Genomic DNA, 7,313 nt, shown 5'->3' on the forward strand with positions numbered 1-7,313 from the left:
AAATATTTATTAACTGTAGTTTCTGATCTCTGCCAGAAGATATAGAGATGAAGGCTGAGCACTACTTTTATCTGTGTAAGAAAAATGCTAGATGATATAGAAATTAGCAACTTTTCTTGAACCTATTGGAGAAGTTATGTCAAAATGCAGACATCTAACCTAAATCCTGGAGAGAGGTGTCTGCAGGGAACATAACTGGATAATTTTCTACTAAAAATAGATATCACAGAATACCATATAAGATATAGGAAGGTTAAATATTTTGTTAGAAATATTTAGCCAACTCCTAATCGCTGATTGTGGGGTAACCTGAGAAAATAAAGCCTGTTTTCAGGCATAAGTGGTTTTCCATCACTTTTTAGGCCACTTCTCCAGGAATCCCATTCAGAGGACTGAGGAAGATACTAAGAAAACTCTTTCATTTCTTGCTGGAGGAAAAGAACAATAGCCCCTGCAAAAATCCACCCAGACTAATATATCTTTACTATCTGTACTAAAGAAAATACCTTATCTGCACAGGAATGCACTGGGAGAATTTCATCGCACCTGTGTAAGAAGAATGGAAATCATTGGGCCAGGTATGGTGGCTCATGCCTGTAATCCCAGCACTTTCGGAGGCCAAGGCAGACGGATCACCTGAGGTCGGGAGTTCGAGACCAACCTGACCAACATGGAGAAACCCCATCTCTACTAAAAATACAAAATTAGCTGGATGTGGTGGTGCATGCCTGTAATCCCAGCTACTCAGGAGGCTGAGGCAGGAGAATTGTTTGAACCCGGGAGGTGGAGGTTGCAGTGAGCTGAGATTGCACCATTGCACTCCAGCCTGGGCAAAAAGAGTGAAACTCTGTCTCATAAAAGATAAATAAATAAAATAAAAATAGAAATAAGAATAGAGATCATTTCCAAAACTGCACCCATACTCATCTCCCTGGAAGCTTCTCCATTTGGAGGAGGGATAGTAATACTTGTGAAGAACATACCTTAAAACCAAAGTTCAAAATACTTGCTTAATACTGAGGTTTTAAAAGAACATCAGAGAATGAACACCTTTCTTCCTCTACCTAATCAGGCTGACAAACCTTGAATAAATATTATAGTGGAATACAGCTGGAGAAATGGCAAGAGACTAGCTCTCTATGGGAAGCAAAACAAAAGAAAAATCCAAAGCCAAGTAGAGAAACAAAAACAAGGTATCACTAGAGGATTTTGAATTCTCTCATGCGCATGACAACAACAAAATCAAACTCTGATAACCATAGCAACAAATTCCAACCCTGGTAACCATAGTAACCGTAGCAACTAGGCAAATTTCAATCCTAGCCCAACTCCTGATTAGATCAACACAAACCCCCACACAAAAGGCCCAGCAGAAGGAAAATCATGCTAATCTTGAAGTGTATTTTTAAAATGAAATTATATATACTATCTTATAAATGGTCATCTTTCAACAACAACAAAATTATGTGGCATGCCAAAAAACATGAAATAAACACAATCTGAAGAGACAAAGAATCTTTCTAAAGCAGACTCAGATATCACATGATTGTTGGAACTATCATTAAAACATTTTAAACAACTTCAATTAACATGTGTAATCACTGGTTCTCAAAAGCAGGTAATTTTGCCCACAGAAAATATTTGGCAATATCTGGACACATTTATCATTGCCTTAGTGGGAGATGTGTTACTAGCATCTAGTGGGTAGGGGCCAAGGATGAGTCTAAATGTCCTGCAAGGTGCAGGACATCATTTTATTTATTCATTCTTACAGTTTTCATTTTTTGCTGAAAGTACAGATATAATCTTACGTGTCATCTACTTTTACTGTTAGAGCATTTAACACAGGAGTTCCCAACTTTGGCATAATTGATATTTTCAGGCAGATAATTATGTTGTAAAAATAAAATAGATATGTTAATAAGACTGTAGTAATTATTTCATGATGTATATGTATATCAAAACAACACCTTAAATTTATACAATGAAAAAGAAAGAATAATATGGCAATGCCAGAAATAAAAATCACAATAGGAAAGTCTTGGGGGAGAGTTGTGATGTACATCCAGTGAGTAGTTAGTGGTCCCAGGTGCTGCAGGTTTGTGTGCTCTGAGGAAGTCTGAGCCATACGCTGCTGCCAGAGGAGCCCCTCAGGCCAGTGTAAGCATTAATAATGTCTTTCATCTTTGAGTGAATCTACAATGGCTTCAGCATTGTGATCTAGTTTCTAGGACTCTACAAGAAATATAGAAAACTTGTATTCATGGGTTTGGACAATGCAGGCAAAACCACTCTTCTTCACATGCTCAAAGGTGACAGATCGGGCCAACACATTCCAACACTACATCTGACATCACAAGAGCTAACAATTGCTGGAATGACTTTTACAACTTTTAATCTTGGTAGGCACGAGCAAGCACGTCAGTTTGGAAAAATTATCTCCCAGCAATTAATGGGATTTTCTTTCTGGTGGATTGTGTGGATCATTCTTGCCTCGTGGAATTCAAATTTGAGCTTAAAGCTTTAATGACTGATGAAACAGTATACAATGTGCCAATTCGTATTTTGGGAAACAAAATTGACAGAACAGATGAACTCAAGGAAGAAAAACTCTGTGAGATATCTGGGCTTTATGGACAGACCACAGGAAAGGGGAATGTGACCCTGAAGTAGTTGAATGCTTGCCCCATAGAGGTGTTTGTGTGCAGTGTCCTCAAGAGGCAAGATTATGGTGAGGGTTTCCACTGGTTTTCCAAGTATATTGACTGATGTCTGGGCACTAAAAATAAAAGAGTTTTGCTTCTCTGGACTGATCCTAATCACAGCTTCGTCATGAACTTTTCTAAAAGAACAAGGAAAGCTCTCCAACCATGTCTGCTATTGAGAGGCCATGAGTATCTGTCAACTCTCTCATTGCCCAGTGGTGACATGTGCTCTTTTCCACACTGTTGAAAGGTAATGTTGCCCCATGTGCTGGTACAGGTTTGTATCCTGGGACTTGGAAGCTGTCAGGATTTGCTGGGTAAAGCTGTGTGCCATCATGGGGTACCTGAAAAGAAAAACACGTCTCACCACTGTGGTTGATTTCAAAAGAAACTGATTCTATTTTTAAAGAAAGTGTTGTTAATATAATTTGTATCCCTCCTAACTTTTCAATTTCATAATTTACTTGGCCCAGAGTGTTCTATTATTTTTTAAACTAATGAATAATATTTAGATACTTCATACAATTATGAACAGATACATATTGGAGGTCAGAGCTCATTTGGGTGAACTTACCACTGCTGAGTTAGCAGGTTGGGGTGAGAAGCTCCCCTAAAATCACCTGTCTCTATAACTGCCTTGTAGTAGGTGGCATTACCTTGTGCACAAAGAACTAGAAAAGGGGCAAAACCCTGGCCTTGCAGTTGTGGCAGGCTTCGACTGTAGCAAACTAGAGTCATTCATTATCAAGAAATGTGTAGCAGATTATTCACTGTGGAGTAGTTAATTATAGAGGGGGTTATTGGTATTATAATTTTTACTTATAAAGTTACAGATTTCAGCCAGTCTGCTTTTGTATAATACTTTCATGAGATTTTATTTCTCTCTATAGCACTTTGCTTTTTCATTTTCAGTTATTGAAAGTGAATTTCACCTTATAAAAGAGTTAAGAACATCTCTCATGTTGTCACATACTGCAGGTGTGTCTCAGTAACATTTGCACAGATTTTTAGGAGCAATTTTTTTAATAGGAAGACACAGGACAAAGTTAACAGCTTAAGGGTTCTCAATTCTATGAGTTGAGACTTAAAAATCTGGTATTGTAGCACTTATCTGGATCTAGAAAAAATTTTAGTTAGTGGGCTTCAAAACTTCCATTTGCAGAATTTGGTCTCTAATGGGCTGTTCCTGGACTCTTTTTCTTACATCTATTCTCTTTAGATATCTATTTTTGGTGTTTAAAGACAAGGTTAACATATGTAGCTTTTTTGGGTTTGTTTGTTTGTTTTTGTATGAAATTGCCTTTTTTCCTTCCAGAAATAAGCTGTGGAAAACACTAACCAAAAAACTTTCAGCAGAGCTGTTTTCTTGGAGGCAGCATCACTTATAGGCAGTAAAGACTCATTGTGAAAGCAACAGCATCCCTACTAGAGTAATGAGGATTAATTTTATAGCATTCAATTTTCCTAGTACCAACTGTGAAATTGGATTTTTATAATCTTAACCTATATTCTAACTTTGCAGTAAAATATGAAATGATAGTATATTCTAGGAAAAGAGAGAATATAGGAGATGAAAAGCTGGAAAGATATCTTTATTCTAATGTGAGGGTAGAGAAAATATGGTCAACATGTTACTGGGGTGACAGAATAATGTTCTTTAGTTGGAGTTCTCATTCTTAGTCTTCAGTAATGATTTGTTGGGAAATAATACTTTTTTTCACTACCAGGTGCCAAATGCAGAAACCCAGTGAAGTGCATCCCTGGGAACTACATACATTTTATTTATTAGCAAGCATAGCTGTATTAATAAAAAAAATCTTTGGTTTGCAAAGAAGTAAAGCCTTAGGTAAACAAATTTAGCTAACAGTAAATGAAGTAGGTAGTTAACTTGCATATTTGTATTTCCTTTGGTTAAAGATTACCTTACTTCTATATTCAGAGACATGAGAAGTAGGATTGCTTCAGTTTTAGTTTCCTTATTTTTGTTTTTTTTTTTTTTGTCCCTAATCACTTTGTTGCAAGCTATAAAACTGTGTGATCTACATAGGGCAGCTCTTTGTGAAAGTGGTTTATTCCCTCGGAGAAAGAGGGGATTTAATATCAGTTAGAGCACATCTATAATAAGATAACTGAAAAAAAGCTGCTGTGATAAGCTCAGCTCCAAACACAGAATCAGCCCCTTGTACAGGAACTCCCATGAATTGAGACTTTCCATTCTGTTTTATTAGAGTGAATATGTGTCCTATTTCAGGCAAAGTGAAACAGTTATTCACAAAAGAAAGTTAATCTGTATCCCAACCATCTTTTAAAAAGTTAAAACAAATAAAAAACCCACAATAACATAAATTAGATTGTTTAGGTTGGGCTCATCAGTAGATATACTACAGCTGAGAAAAACATAAATAATCTTGAAGTTGAGTCAGTAGAAATTCCCCAAACTGGAATGCTGAGAGAAAAAAGTAAGAAAATAGTACGGAACATGCAAGCGCAGTGGGATAATAACAAATGGTCTAATGTACATGTCATTGGAATCCTAGGAGGAGAAGAGAGACAAAAGCTCCTACTTCCCTGCCCCTCTCTAATCAGTATTCTTTCAAGAGTTCTTTGGTGAAGCCATCTATCTGAAACTAAAATGAACCAAACTCATATTTACTGGTGGTTGGAGAAAACCACGGCCAAAACCACTGTGGCAGGTCTAAATCTTGGGAGTTTTAAAGAAGGAATGTGCCAGAGGCCTTTCCCAAGAACGGAGTTTTGTTTTGCAGAGGCATTCAATGTGTCTAGTGCTTGCTGGCCACAGCAGTTAATACCACGGAGCCTTCTGGGAGGGACCGTTGTGTTGAAGGAGGCTCCTGCCTGAGGGACAGCATTAGGCAGTGGGCTCTGTAGAGTGAGAACCAGGTGGACGCCTTCTGTGCCCAGCTCAGAGTCCTGCACCACGTCAGGACTGCCCAGGCCAAGGGCTACTGACGCAAATTCCACTCATTCCGCTCTGTGGCGGGGGGCCTTGCACCTCTCCTGGAAGGGCTCTTGGAGAAGGAATTGGAGTTACGTGCAAGTGACCTAAATGGGAAGCTTTTCTAGATGAGATTGGATTAAATTCCATGTGATTTCTCTTTCCCTTTAATTCAGGTTGGGAGTCATTTCTTTCTGGTGGATCACAGCTGCCCAGATGTTGCAACTGATTTTTATGTTTCTGTAGAGAAGTATTTTTCTTTCATCTTCAGGATTTTTTTTTTTTTTTTACAACCAAAAGAAAACATTGGAACTCTGTGTTTCCTCTTGATTGTGACTTCCCAGTATTGACAGTTAAGTCCCTAGTGTCACAGGTCCCAGCCCACCAATACTATATCAAACACTGTTATGCACATAATGCAGCACTGTGATCTAATTTAAATAATACTTTTTATTATTTATACTACTATATACAATATGCATCAACACTTCTGCTATATAACCTAAGTGATAACCCTCTTTTAGTTACCTGCCAAACTCTGGACTTGGTTTATATTGCAGTTAACGGAGTACAAAGTTGTAATGGTGTCTTTTTTTCCTTTGTAATGGAATGTGTAAATCAAAGTATATACATTCTGTGGTGTTCTTGTTTCTGAAGTTTCATGAGGATTTACACATGGCATTCAGTGTTCTGTACAGATCTGCCTACCTTTGTGAATTCATCTGTTAACCCCTCTTCCTTTGAGAGAGCACCAGTGATGGTGACTAACTCCTTGTGTTTTCTCTCTCTCCTACTGGTTAATCTTGAATTAAGCACAGACTCGTCAGCTCAGTTGCTTTATCATGAATAATGTGTGTGATCTTGCAGTTCTTCCACAGTTCAGCAAACAAGTGCTAGCTTCACTGAACAAAAATTAAGGGAGGAAAACACAGTTTTTAAAATGATCCATCTTTTAACAGCCAAAACCGATGTGTCTATGGTGCAGCATCTTGCTGTTGTACTTCTGAAATCAGACCTGTGTGAATGATCATTTCTGACTTAACCGTGAGATGCTCATGTGTACCCTTCCTGTTGTTTTGTTAGCATTGAAATCAAGACTATTTAGTTGGAATATATACAACAGTGTTTTTCCACTGTATTTCATTTGAAAAAGTTGAGAACTGCTTTCTCTACCTTTTGCAAAATAATTGATATTCCATAGTGGATTTTCGAAGACTTTGATATGGTGAACCTATTAAACATAGAAATTGTATTCATCCTTTCATGACTGTGGCCTGAGTTCCCCAGCCCCTCTCCTCCTTTTTTTAGATGAGATTTAGCACACTCTCAGTTATTTAAGCATGCAACATTTCTTGAGTATGTATATTGAGGCCATCTGCGCTCATAGCTGATTCAGTAACCAGTTTCATGCTGTGTCATTCACACTCAGTACTTAATACTGCCATGGTGAAAATGTGGAGGAAAAATGTATCCATGTGTGTCTGGGAAGCATATACACTTGTACGTTTTTTAATACTCTGATTCTGTAACATTTCTGAGTTTTGTTTTGTTTTACAGAAAAAAAGAGTGATAAAGCAATCAGAAGACCAAGAGGTTTACTACTGATGCTTAGGGTTGTCTGACCTTGGCTGGCCAATAGACCTACATGGCCA

General features: G+C 37.8%; 1 pseudogene; it reads left to right on the plus strand.

Moving 5' to 3' along the window:
- Positions 1-2,173: 2,173 nt before the first annotated feature.
- On the plus strand, positions 2,174-4,637 carry LOC100452703 (GTP-binding protein SAR1a-like; annotated as a pseudogene).
- Positions 4,638-7,313: the final 2,676 nt, after the last annotated feature.

Source organism: Pongo abelii, chromosome X (genome assembly GCF_028885655.2).
Source record: "Pongo abelii isolate AG06213 chromosome X, NHGRI_mPonAbe1-v2.0_pri, whole genome shotgun sequence".
Taxonomy (NCBI): domain Eukaryota; kingdom Metazoa; phylum Chordata; class Mammalia; order Primates; family Hominidae; genus Pongo; species Pongo abelii.